The sequence below is a fragment of the Sapajus apella genome, unplaced genomic scaffold, assembly GCF_009761245.1.
Source record: "Sapajus apella isolate SASKATOON/1434 unplaced genomic scaffold, GSC_monkey_1.0 scaffold43, whole genome shotgun sequence".
Lineage (NCBI taxonomy): Eukaryota > Metazoa > Chordata > Mammalia > Primates > Cebidae > Sapajus > Sapajus apella.
The window spans coordinates 3,803,756-3,817,023 of record NW_022436983.1 but is presented as its reverse complement, the minus strand read 5'-3'; the positions used below and the strand labels follow the sequence as shown (position 1 = coordinate 3,817,023).

Genomic DNA, 13,268 nt, shown 5'->3' with positions numbered 1-13,268 from the left:
GTAAATGGTATGATCCCAAATGAAAGTTACAGGCAACCAACTAAAATTTTAGGAGAGCTGAAACTCAGGAAACCAAACCTGGAAAATTGGGGAGAGAGATCCAAGATGGCTGATCACTAGCAACTCGGGATTGTAGCTCCCAGTGAAAGCGCAGAGAACGAGAGGACACCACACCTTCAGACAAATTTTTGTTGCTCACAGACCAGGAGATTCCCAGTGGAGGAGCCCCACGGGTCGCCAGTGCGACTCTTGCGGCTGGCGTGGCGGTTTTGCCGGCACCTTGGCACAGCGGTTCTTGGTGCAGAGTAAACGGGACTGGGTCCCCTTTTGGTCGACGTTTGGAGCTCCGGGAAGGCAGAGTCGCCTATTCAGCGGATTGAAGGACGGACTCAAGAAGGAAGCCAGACCGGAGATTCCCAGGCAGAAAAGCGCCATCAATCTTAACGCTGCTGTTTTAGCCGGCACCGTGGGTTGCTCAGATTCCGGCGCTGGGAATCAACAAGTTGGACGTCCACTCAGAGACCTAATTAGAAAGTTGGTAATTACAAAGACGACAGATGGATACATTTATAATGAAGGGAAGAAACCAGCCTAAAAAGGCTGAGAATACCCCAAACCAGAAGGCCTCTCCCTCTACAGGGGATCACAGTTCCTCATCAACAAGGGAACAAGGCCTGATGGAAAACGAGTGTGTTCCATTAACAGAAGCAGGCTTCAGAAAGCGGATAATAAGAAACTTCTGTGAGTTAAAAGAACTTGTTCTAACCCAATGCAAAGAAACTAAGAACTTTGAAAAAAGGTTTGACGAAATGCTAACGAGAATAGACAATTTAGAGAGGAATATAAGTGAATTAATGGAGCTAAAAAACAACACGAGAACTTCGCGAAGTATGCACAAGTTTTAACAGTCGAATTGATCAAGCAGAAGAAAGGATATCAGAGGTCGAAGACCAACTTAATGAAATAAAACGAGAAGACAAGATTAGAGAAAAAAAGATAAAAAGGAACGAGCAAAGTCTCCAAGAAATATGGGACTATGTGAAAAGACCTAATCTACGCTTGATAGGTGTACCTGAATGTGACGAAGAAAATCAATCCAAGTTGGAAAATACGCTTCAGGATATTATTCAGGAAAACTTTCCCAACCTAGCAAGGCAGGACAATATTCAACTCCAGGAAATACAAAGAACACCACAAAGATATTCCTCAAGAAGACCGACCCCAAGGCACATAATCGCCAGATTCACCAGTGTTGAAATGAAAGAGAAAATACTGAGGGCCGCCAGAGAGAAAGGTCAGGTTACCCATAAAGGGAAGCCTATCAGATTCACAGCAGATCTCTCAGCACAAACCCTACAAGCCAGAAGAGAGTGGGGGCCAATATTCGACATCCTTAAAGAAAAGAACTTTCAACCCAGAATTTCATATCCAGCCAAACGAAGCTTCACAAGCGAAGGAAAAATAAAATATTTTGTGAACAAGCAAGCACTCAGAGAGTTCATCACCACCAGGCCTGCTTTACAAGAGCTTCTGAAAGAACCACTACACATAGAAAGGAACAACCAGTATCAGCCTTTCCAAAAATATACCAAAAAGTAAAGAGCATCAACATAATGAAGAATTTACATCAACTAATGGGCAAAACAGCCAGCTAGCATCAAATGGCAGTATTAAACTCACATATATTATTATTAATCCTAAATTTAAATAGACTAAATCCCCCAATCAAAAGACACAGACAGGCAAATTGGATAAAAAGCCAAGACCCATCTCACATGCAAGGACACACAAAGACTCAAAGCAAAGGGATGGAGGAAGATTTACCAACCAAATGGAGAGCAAAAATAAATAACTAAATAAAAAGCAGGAGTTGCAATTCTCATCTCTGATAAAATAGACTTTAAAGCAACAAAGATCAAAAGAGGCAAAGAAGGACATTACATAATGGTAAAAGGATCAATGCAACAAGAAGAGCTAACGATCCTAAATATATACGCACCCAATACAGGAGCACCCAGATACGTAAGGCAAGTTCTTAATGACTTATAAGGAGACTTAGACTTCCACACAATAATAGTGGGAGACTTTAACATCACATTGTCAATATTAGACAGATCAACGAGACAGAAAATTAACAAGGATATCCAGCACTTGAACTCAGACCCGGAACAAGTAAACTTAATAAACATTTACAGAACTCTCCACCCCAAATCCACAAAACATACATTCTTCTCAGTAGCACATCACACCTACTCTAAAAGTGACTCACTCCTCAGTAATTGCAAAGCATTTCACAGGCTTAAATGAAATATTGGTTGGCTGCTTGTTCGTTATTTTCCTCCCTTATTCCTTCCTGTCTCCATTGTTAAGCACAATTATTGGCATAAAAGAGGTTTTCAATACCCATTTTTTTTTTTTTTTTTGGGACGGAGTTTCGCTCTTGTTACCCAGGCTGGAGTGCAATGGCATGATCTCGGCTCACCGCAACCTCCGCCTCCCGGGTTCAGGCAATTCTCCTGCCTCAGCCTCCTGAGTAGCTGGGATTACAGGCATGCGCCACCATGCCCAGCTAATTTTTTGTAGTTTTAGTAGAGACAGTGTTTCACCATGTTGACCAGGATGGTCTCGATCTCTTGACCTCGTGATCCACCCGCCTCGGCCTCCCAAAGTGCTGGGATTACAGGCTTGAGCCACCAGGCCCGGCCTTCAATACCCATTTTTAGACTGCATTCTAGCCTGGGCAATAAAGCAACATTCCTGTTCTCTCTCCCTCTTTCTCTTCCTCTTTCTTCCTCTCTTTCATTCTTTTTTTTTTTTTTCTTTTTTTCTTTCTTTCTCTTTCTTTTTCTTTTTTTCTCTAAAAAAAAAGAAAAAGAAAAAGAAAGTTACAGGCAACCAACTAACATTTTAGGAGAGCTGAAACTCAGAAAACCAAGCCTGGAAAATTGGGGTTTGTGATATCTCATCCCCCTGGGGAATTCCTAAGCCAAAGTACCAGCACCAACAAGAATCAGGTCGCTAAGGCAACTGCATTACCTCCTAAAAGCCTCCTTCTCAAGAAACTCTCAAGGGTGGGCCTGAGGGACTCTAGACTAGAAAGGATCTAGAGATTCCTTCTCTATGGGCAGAGAACCTGGAGTAGCCACATTTGTCAACAAAGGGGCCAAGGAAGGTAACCACAGAGCAAACCCCATGTGATAACCTTGTTTCTAATGTTCAATTTACCGGACCAGTCTGGAATGCCACAGCCTGTGCTTTGTAAATTGCAACCACATTTTCGCTCTATAGATCAAGTATGGTAGGAGAGGTTAAATCGATCTGTTCCTCTGTTGAAGGGGTCCTGGAGAGCCACCAGAGAGGAGATTTAGCAGAAGCAGAGGGCAGCTGGGCATGATGGCACATGGCTGCAGTCCCAGCTGCGTGGGAGGCTGAGGTGGGAGGATCGCTTGAGCCCAGGAGTTCGAGGCTGTAGTGTACTATCCTTGCACCTGTGAATAGCCACTACATCCAACCTGGCAACACAGCTGAGACCTTGTCTCTTTAAAAAAAAGAAAGAAGGCAAGGCCAGTTGCGGTGGCTCACTCCTGCAATCCCAGCACTTTGGGAGGCCGAGGTGGGTGAGTCGGGAATTCGAGACCAGCCCGACCAACATGGAGAAACCCCCGTCTCTACTAAAAATACAAAATTAGCCGGGTGTGGTGGCGCATGCCTGTAATCCCAGCTACTTGGGAGGCTGAGGCAGGACAATTGCTTGAACCCGGGAGGCGGAGACTGTGTTGAGCCGAGATCATGCCATTGCACTCCAACCTGGGCAACAAGAGTGAAACTCCTTCTCAAAAATAAATAAATAAATAAGAATTTAAAAAGAAAGAAAGAAAAAGGAAGGAAGGAAAAGGGACGGAAGGAAGGAAACAAGGAAGGAAGTGGGAAGGATGGATATCAGATGGAGAGGACAACTCTGAGAATAGAACGCTGGATGCCACCATTTGACATGGTGTTTGACATGGTGACGTGGCCTGGATCACCTCGTTTGACAGGGCAGAGGTATTTGAGGTTGACTTTGAGGTGTGGCGGGTCCAGGCAAAGCAAGGACAACTGGAATGGGGATATCTGGGAAAAGCCAAAGGAGTTGGGCACGGGCCTGTGTGCCAGGAGGACCAGAACGGAATTCACTAGCCTTTAGGCCATTAGGCTGACCTGCCCCTGCCTTTTTTTTCTTTTCTGAGTTGGAGTCTCACTCTGTCACCCAGGCTGGAGTGCACTGGTGCGATCTGAGCTCACTGCAACCTCTGCCTACTGGCTTCAAGCGATTTTCCTGCCTCAACCTCCTGAGTAGCTGGGATTACAGGCATCTGCCACCACACCCAGCTAATTATTTGTATTATTAGTAGAGACAGGGTTTCACTATGTCATCCAAGCTGGCCTTGACATCCTGGCCTCAAGTGATCCACCTGCCTTGGCCCCCCAAAGTGCTGCGATTACAGGTGTGAGCCACAGTGCCCGGCCGGCCCGATCCCCTTTTGGTAAGCCTTTCTCATGTAGCCATGAGGGGAGGTGCTTAGCGTTCACACTTGACCACCAGCCGGCTGAATGGACTGGAAGGGAGGCCTAGATCAAGTCCTTGATCAAGGCTAATCAAGTCCTTCCCAGGAAGGTGGGCTGGGACCACACATAGTTCTCCTTGGGTTAAGGGATCCAGGATGTATCCGCTTGGCAGGTGTGGTGCAGACGGCCAGATGGGGACAGGTGAGCGGCACTGGGAAGTGTCCCTGGGCTGTCTGTAGCGCTGGGTCTGATAGGAGCACCCTGCACCTCTGCCGTAAAGTCAGTCCCCTCTCCTGCTGGAGCGAACAGGAGCTGGTTTCTGAGTTTAGGCTGTCCTGGGGTGCAGGGTGAGGGTATGGCTTGAGAACAAATGGATGACCAATCATCTGAGTGGAGCCAACCCAGCCAGCCTCCCAGGGTAACCTCCCATCACTTCCCGCTTTCCGCCCTCCCTGCTGGGCTAGGAGCCGGGACTTGTAGCTCCAGAACATCCCAGGCTTGTTGTCCAACTCTGGGCCTTTGCACATGCTCTTCCTTTTACCTGGAATGCCCATGCTTCCCCACAATTCCTTCTGCGCTCTTCTGCACATATGTGCGCGCGCACACACACACACACACACACACTTCCTTTGCTAACTACTTGGTAGATTTCAGGCCCAGCACAGATGTTACCCACCTGGCCCCCTTGCCCGGAGAGACCCTTCATCACACTCCAGGCTGTATGAGCACTCTGTCTACTCCACGTGATCGCCTATTTGCTGGGCTGCTCCTGGGAGCAGGGACTCTGTGTGGCTCTGGACGGGCTCCTGGGCTGCCAGCCCTGTGTCTGCCTCCCAGAGGGTGTCACCAGTGAGTCTGTAGAAGTGCTGAATGAACGAATACATGAGTGATATGGTCATGAATGGACAAAGTGAAGCTCTGCCCAGGGGCAGGGGGCTGTAGCCAAGGAAGAGAAAGGACAAATGTGGGCTGGGCGCAGTGGCTCACACCTGTAATCCCTGCACTTTGGGAGGCTGAGGCGGGCAGATCATGAGGTCAGGAGTTTGAGACCAGTCTGGCCAACATGGTGAAACCCTGTCTCTACTAAAAATACAAAAAGTAGCCAGGCATGGCGGTGTGTGCCTGTAATCCCAGCTACTCAGGAGGCTGAGGGAGGAGAATAGCTTGAACCCAGGAGGTGGAGGTTGCAGTGAGCTGAGATTGTACCACTGCACTCCAGCTCGGGCGACAGAGTGAGACTTTGTCTCAAAAAAAAAAAAAAAAAAAAAGTAAGAAAAGAAAGGACAAATATCCCCATCCTAGCCAGTGCAGAAACAGCCCCTTCACATCCTCAGGGTGTCCTCCGGACACTGAAGGACCCTGCAGTCCACGCTGCGAGGGCTGATGGCCTCCTGGGAGCAGGGAGGCTGGACTTACCTGTCAGATGGTCCCTCTGCCTCTGGTATCACCAGAGAGATGTGGGTCCAGCCTGGATCAGTCCGTTCCTACAGCCAGTCTCTAGCCTAGGGAAAATGCCGTTTCCAGAGTGAGGACCGCGCTGAGGCCTCCTCTGCTCCCCGTGGGCCAGCCCCAGCATCCCCAGCATCCTCAGCTACTCTGAGCTGGAGACTGCAGAGTCCAAAGCACACTCCTCTCCCAGATCCCGGGCCTCCTTCCCAGGCAGGCCTCCCTGCCGCCCTCACTCCCCCCTTGCCCTGTGAAAGAGCAATGGCGCGAAATTCGTTGGGGAGAAAAACAGGAAGTGGAGCGTGAGGCTGCAGAAGCACTCCCCAGATGAGTGTGGCCGTCCCTCCACTGCAGCCTTACGGGAACGCAGTCGGGGCCGCCCCTGTGGGGCCTGACTGTGGGGGCAGGGGCCGGAGGGTGCTTGCGGAGTCAGGCGAGGATTCTGCTTCGAGGGGCTTTGTTTTTAGACCCAACATCACACCTGCATTCGGCATCTGACATCTGAGCTAACCTTCTCCCAGCAGCTCCCCAAGGTTGAGAACATCACCCCATTTTACAGACAGGCAAGTGGACTCAGAGAAGTGAAGTGACTTGGCCAAGGTCACACAGCCTTTCCCACGGTGGGGTCATGGCTCCTCGAGTCTTTCTCAGGCTTTGATTTCCATTCATGGTGTGTTTTTGTTCTGGGCCTCTGAGCGCGGTGGGTGGGGGTGGGGTGGGGGGCAGGGGGCACCGGTTCTGGCTTCTCAGCACATCCTCATTCTCCACTGGTGGTAAGAAAGGGGAGAGGGATTCCTGGAATGTGTGAGCTGGGAGGACAGATGCCCCGGTCTCTTTCTTGGAGAAGAGAAGGTGCCTTCCCTGGGGGGAAAGCACCCCACTGACAGTCACAGAGGGAGGGCATCGACCCCCAACACAGACTCAGGAAGATGTGGCCGTGAGGCCCCAGGACTGAGAGCTTCAAAAGAGTTCAGAATCAATTTCCACCCAGGACTGCAACTCACAGCAGCCCCGGTCCTTAGAGGCGTCAGTGGCCCAAGACCCCCAGGGGAAGAGGTGACCTCAGGTGGCCTCACTGCGGTGACAGTGGGGAGAGAACCCAGCTGAAAATACTTCCCACCTAGGCCCACCCCTCACTTGGGTCATGAAGCCCCCTCAACGTGCCTGCTCCACCCCAGGACAGACTACAGCCAGCAAACCAGGGCTCTGGGGACGCTTCCATGGAGCTCCCACCGCCCAGGGTTTCCTTCCGAGGACCCTGGGAGACCCTAGTCCTCGGGGATCCCCCTTCCTGCCCCGCATCTCCCTGGCCTTGATCGCAGCTCATCTCTCCTCACCGGCCCCTCCTCCACCTGCCTCTGGGCATCCCCCCGACATTCCACGGAGCCCTCAAACTCAACACACCTCCAACCACGCTCACTGGGGCCGCCAACTCTGGGCCACCTCCGTGTGAGGAAGGCAAGGAAGGCACTCGGCCTGGCACTGAGGCTGAGACCTCAGAGCAGAGCTGTGGCCTCCACTCACTCCCGACTGGCCCATCCTCCCTCCACCGCAGGGGCACTTTCCCAGAAGGCTCTGGGGCTGCTTAGACCACCGCGGAGGCCAGTGCTCACCTTTTAGAATTGTTGTTGGAATTAGATAATTCACATATGGAAAAAGCTTATAACCGTCCTGACACAGAGTGAACCCCCAGAAAAAGGTGTTTTTTTTTTTTTTTTGGAGATGGAGTCCCGCTCTGTGGCTCACTGGCGAGATCTTGGCTCACTGCAACCACCGCCTTCCGCGTTCAAGTGATTCTCCTGCCTCATCCTCCTAAGTAGCTGGGATCATAGGCGCACACCACCAACACCCAGCTAACTTTTGTATTTTTTTTAGAGACGGGGTTTCAGTTTTGAGACAGTTTTGGTCTTGATTTTTTGACCTCGTGATCCACCCGTCTCGGCCTCCCAAAGTGCTGGGATTACAGGCTTGAGCCACCGCACCCGGCCAACTTTTGTATTTTTTAGTAGAGATGGGGTTTCACCACGTTGGCCAGGCTGGTCTCAAACTGGTGACCTCAGGTGATCCACCGGCCTCAGCCTCCCAAAGTGCTGGGATTACAGGCGCAAACCACCACACCCAGTGTTTTTTTCTTTGTGTTTTTTTGTTTGTTTGTTTTTTTTGTTGGTTGGTCTTGAGACGGAGTCTTGCTGTGTTGCCCAGGCTGGAGTGCAGTGGCCTGATCTCGGCTCTCTGCAGCCTCAATCCCCTGGCTGCAGCGGGCGGTGCTTCTGCCTCCGTGGTTCCTCCGCTGTTCTCAGACTGACAGTGGGACTCTGCCACCCGAGGCCTCTGCTCCCTGTCACCGTGGGCTGCAGGGCTGCGAAATTAGAAACAAAAGGCCTTGCCCGGTGCAGTGGCTCATGCCTGTAATCCCAGCACTTGGGAGGCTGAGGCAGGAGAATCACTTGAACCTGGGAGGCAGAGGTTGCAATGAGCCACTGCACTTCAGCCTGGGTGACAGTGATAGGCTCCATCTCAAAAAGAAAAGAAAAGGAAAAAAGAAAAGAAACAAGAAACAAGAAGCCCCCAGCCTTCAGCATCGATGGCCCCCTCCTCTCTCTACTGCCTTTGGGCAGCAGTCACCCCTCAGCATCAACAGCACCCGGGGCCAGCAGGGAGGGTGACCACGATAAGGGAGGCCTGGCTGCCTTCCCTTTGTGCAGGAGACTCAGCCCCTGGTCCCCAGCCACCCCCACATCACAGGGAACTAGAATAATGAGTTTATACCTGGAAAGTGCCCAGAACCATGCCTGACCTGGATGAGAACTCAGTACACATGTTATGGTCACCACCACCACCTTCATCTAATTTCATCCTTACAACCGCCCTGTGAGATCAGTGTCATGCTCCCACTGCAGAAGCGAGAGGGCTGAGGCCGAGAGAGGTGAGGCCGCGCGCCTTCGTGCAGGCAGCTGCACAGGGATTCGAACCCGAGCCTGTTGGAAGCTCGTGCTCTCAGCCTCGTGCACGGTTTTCCTTCCATTCCAGCGGGTGCGGGGCCAGCTGTGGAGGTGCACACCTCTGTGCTGCAGCCACCCCTGCAGGGGGCAAGGAGGCCGCGGCGGAGTCCGGGGGCCCGGAGCCTTAGGCCGCCCAGCCGCGCTTCTCCCCGGGGCATCTGCTCCGGGACCTCGCGGCCTCGGACTTGGGCGCCAGGGAAGCGTGCGGCGCCACCTGGTGGCGATGGGGAGCCAAGGCCACCGCCGCCCGCAATGCTCAGCCCCGGGCTCAGCGGCGCCCCCTGCAGCCCGCTGGGCCGCGTTGCGTGGTGTCCGCCGTACTTTCGGGTCTGGGAACGCAGAATTCACTTTCCCTCCCGCCCGCTTCCTCCAGGGATGGGGAAATGAGTGTAAACCCTGGCGCTGCTGGGATCTTGGGGCAGGTACTGAATCAGCAAAGCTCATTTTGTTGAAACTGTGTTTTGTGTCCCCCTTAAACCTCCCATTCCTTTTTGTTTGTTTCTGTTGCCCAGGCTGGAGTGTAATGGCCCGATCCCGGCTCACTGCAACCTCTGCCTCCCAGTTTCAAGGGATTCTCGTGCCGCAGCCTCAGGAGTAGCTGGGATTACAGGCGTGCCCCACCACGCACGGCTAATTTTTGTATTTTTAGTGATCCACCTGCCTCGGCTTCCCAAAGTGCTGGGATTACAGGCGTGGGCCACCACGCCCCGCCCCCTTTCTTAATTCCTGCATGGCAAGGGGCAGGTTGTTCTAGAGACGCCTGCTGCAGCCTTGCGCTGATTCTGCCCTCCTCCCTGCACAGCTCTGCGATCCTGTGGCCTGGGCCCCCTCTCCAGCAGCCTCAGGGGCGTCCCCAACCAGCCACTGGCAGGCTCCCGCAAATGGAATCTGCCCCAACCCGGCTCCTGCCCACCCCATCTGCCCCTGGCTCACTCTTCCTTTCTGCTTGGTGAAAGCTGTCCCCCTGTCTCCTCTGAGGTCAAAGCAGAAACCCCAGACAGGGTTCACTTCTCTCTCTCTCTCTCACCTGCCGCCCCAGGCAGCTGTTGCCAAGTCTCGCTGGCTGGTTAAGACGGTCAAGGGGGACGGGCTACAGGTTTCATCCATTCATTCTGCACTTTACCAAATGCCACCAGTACAGCCTGAGGATACAGCAGTGACCAGGTCTCTGCCTTGAAGGACATTCTAGCGGGTGGGTGGGGCTCATGATACAGAAACAAACAAGTACATTTATAACACCTTGCTGGTGGTAAGTGCCATGGGGAAGAGTAAAGCGGGGTAGGGGCCTTGGTCACCAGTGCCAGGTCCCAGGTGGCCCCCTCACCCCACATGGGCTCCCACACCCCACAAATGGGCTTTCTCACTCCACGCTGACCCCCCCGCCCCCAGCCAGGACTCCCTCCTCTGCACTCATGCCCCTGATACCACCCAGCAGGTCGCCCTCCTGTGTGACTTCCACCCTCACCTGGTGGGGGGGGTGTTGTGGGGGGGGGTCTGATGCCACACCTGGCCACCTGGGGGGTAGGTGGGCGCTCCATGGCTTGCAGCTCCCCCAGTGCCTTTTGGACTGAATTGCTAAGGAAGGGCAGGAAAGGAATGAAAGGCAAAGAGGAGGCTGGGTGTGGTAGCTCACGCCTGTAATCCCAGCACTTTGGGAGGCCGAGGCAGGTGGATCACGAGGTCAGGAGTTCAAGACCAGGCTGGCCAACAGAGTGAAACCCCATTTCTACTGAAAATTAGCTGGGTGTGGTGGTGGGAACCTGTAATTCCAGCTACTTGGGAGGCAGAGGCAGGAGAATTGTGTAAACCTGGGAGGTGGAGGTTGCAGTGAGCCAAGATCTCGCATTGCACTCCAGCCTGGACGACAGTGAAAGACTCCAACTCAAAAAGAAAAGCAAACAGGGAGATCAGTCCCTTAACTTGATATTATTATATTTTTAAAAATCTGCGGGGCGAGGTGGCTCACTCCTGTAATCCCAGCACTTTGGGAGGCCAAGGCAGAGGGATCACCTGAGGTCGGGAGTTTGAGACCAGCCTGGCCAACATGGTGAAACCCCCATCTCTATTAAAAATACAAAAATTAGCCAGGCGTGGGGGCACACACCTGTAATCCCAGCTTCTTGGGAGGCGGAGGCAGGAGAATCGCTTCAACCTGAGAGGCGGAGGTTGCAGTGAGCTGAAGTCGAACCACTGTACTCCAGCCTGGGTGACAGAGGGAGACTCCATCTCAAAAGAAAAGAAAAGAAAAATTTTGTGGCCTGGCACAGTGGCTCATGCCTCTAACCCCTGCCCTTTGGGAGGCTTAGGTGGGAGGATCGCTTGAGGCCAGTAGTTTGAGAACAGTCTGGGCAACATAGCAGGACCCTGTCTCTACGAAAGATTTTTAAAACTATCTGGGTGTGGTGGTGTGCACCTGCGGTCCGAGCAGCTTAGGACGCTGAGGTGGGAAGACTGCTTGAGCCCAGGAGTTTGAGGTTGTGAACTATGATCATACCATTGCCTTTCAGCTTGGGCAACAGAGTAAGACCCTATCTCCAAAATAAATAGAAAGAGAAAAATCTCAAACTCGGGGAACCATCCCAGCAACCTGACCAACCACAGCTGGTCTTCCCTGGACACCCTGAACCACACTGCCAAACCTTCTTCACTCCCAATAACACCGACCGTCCCCCCAACTATGAGATGCTGAAGGAGGAGCAAGAGGTGGCTGCGCTGGGGGCACCCCACAACGCTGCTCCCCCGATATCCACCGTGATCCACATCCGTGGCGAGATCTCTGTGCCGGACCATGTCGTCTGGTCCCTGTTCAACACCCTCTTCATGAACTCCTGCTGCCTGGGCTTCAAAGCGGTCGCCTACCCCATGAAGTCTAGGGACAGGAATACGGTTGGCGACCTGACCAGGGTCGCCAGCACCAAGTGCCTGAACGTCTGGGCCCTGATTTCAGGCATCATCATGACCATTCTGCTGATCATCATCCCAGTACTGATTCTGCAAGCCTATCAGTAGATCAAGAGGAATCATCCCGGCCGGCGGGCCTGCCCGTGACCTGTCTCTGCCTGTGACCTGTCTCCCGCGTACTCCCCCTTCCATTCCTCGCCCTGCCCCCAGCCGAGTCCTGTATCCGCCCTTTATCCTCACACACTTTTCTTTTTTTTTTTTTTTTTTTTTTAAGACGGAGTTTTGCTCTTGTTACCCAGGCTGGAGTGCAATGGCGCGATCTCGGCTCACCGCAACCTCCGCCTCCTGGGTTCAGGCAATTCTCCTGCCTCAGCCTCCTGAGTAGCTGGGATTACAGGCACGCGCCACCAGGCCCAGCTGATTTTTTGTAGTTTTAGTAGAGACGGGGTTTCACCATGTTGACCAGGATGGTCTTGATTTCTTGACCTTGTGATCCACCCGCCTCGGCCTCCCAAAGTGCTGGGATTACAGGCTTGAGCCACCGCGCCCGGCCCCTCACACACTTTTCTACAGTGGCGTTCAGTAAAGTGCATGTGTTCCTGGTTAAAAAAAAAAAAATCTCAAACTCTCCAAAAAAAAAAAAAAAAAAAACCCAACAAACAAAAAAAAAACACAAAACACAATAAAGACACCTACCCTAAAGAAAGGTATCTCCAGATGAGGGGGAAACGCGGCCTGTTTGCTAGCTGAGCGTGGGAGTAATCCAGGAAAAGGGGAAACCGGTGAGGAGGCAGAAGAGGAAGAAGAGGGAGGGAGCGGCTCCGGGATCCGGGTCCTTGAGAAGACTGGGCTCATCCGGGTCCTCAAGCAGACTGGGATCCGGTGTGGTGGGTGGGGACTGGGGGCTGGGATAGGAACATGGACAGTTCAGCCACTGTGATAAGTGGGAAGGCAGAGGACAGAGGACTTGGGTCCATAGCCTGGTAGAGTCAGCTTCTTCTACCTTGTCACCTCAAACAATTCAATTGAACCTTCTAACTCCAGACCACTCACCTCCCTCCCTCCTTTCCCTCCCTCTCCCTCCCTCCCTCCCTCCTTCCCTTCCCTTCCCTTCCTTCCCTTCCCTTCCTTCCCTTCCCTTCCTTCCCTTCCCTTCTTCCCTTCCCTTCCTTCCCTTCCTTCCCTTCCCTTCCCTTCTTCCCTTCCCTTCCCTTCTTCCCTTCCCTTCCTTTCTTCCCTTCCCTTCTTCCCTTCCCTTCCCTTCTTCCCTTCCCTTCCCTCCCTTCCGTTCCTTCCCTCCCTCCCCTCCCCTCCCCTCCCCTCCCCTTCCTTCCCTTCTTCCCTTCCCTTCCCTTCTTCCCTCCCCTCCCCTCC

At 52.7% G+C, this 13,268-nt stretch overlaps 1 long non-coding RNA gene across 1 annotated transcript; it reads right to left on the bottom strand.

Moving 5' to 3' along the window:
• Nucleotides 1–461: 461 nt before the first annotated feature.
• Nucleotides 462–6,303, bottom strand: LOC116566257. Its single transcript, XR_004275819.1, has 3 exons — nt 5,962–6,303; nt 5,222–5,411; nt 462–523 (listed from the first exon to the last, which is right to left on the bottom strand). It is a non-coding gene; the product is annotated as an uncharacterized LOC116566257 (long non-coding RNA).
• Between the last annotated feature and the right edge of the window lie 6,965 nt (nt 6,304–13,268).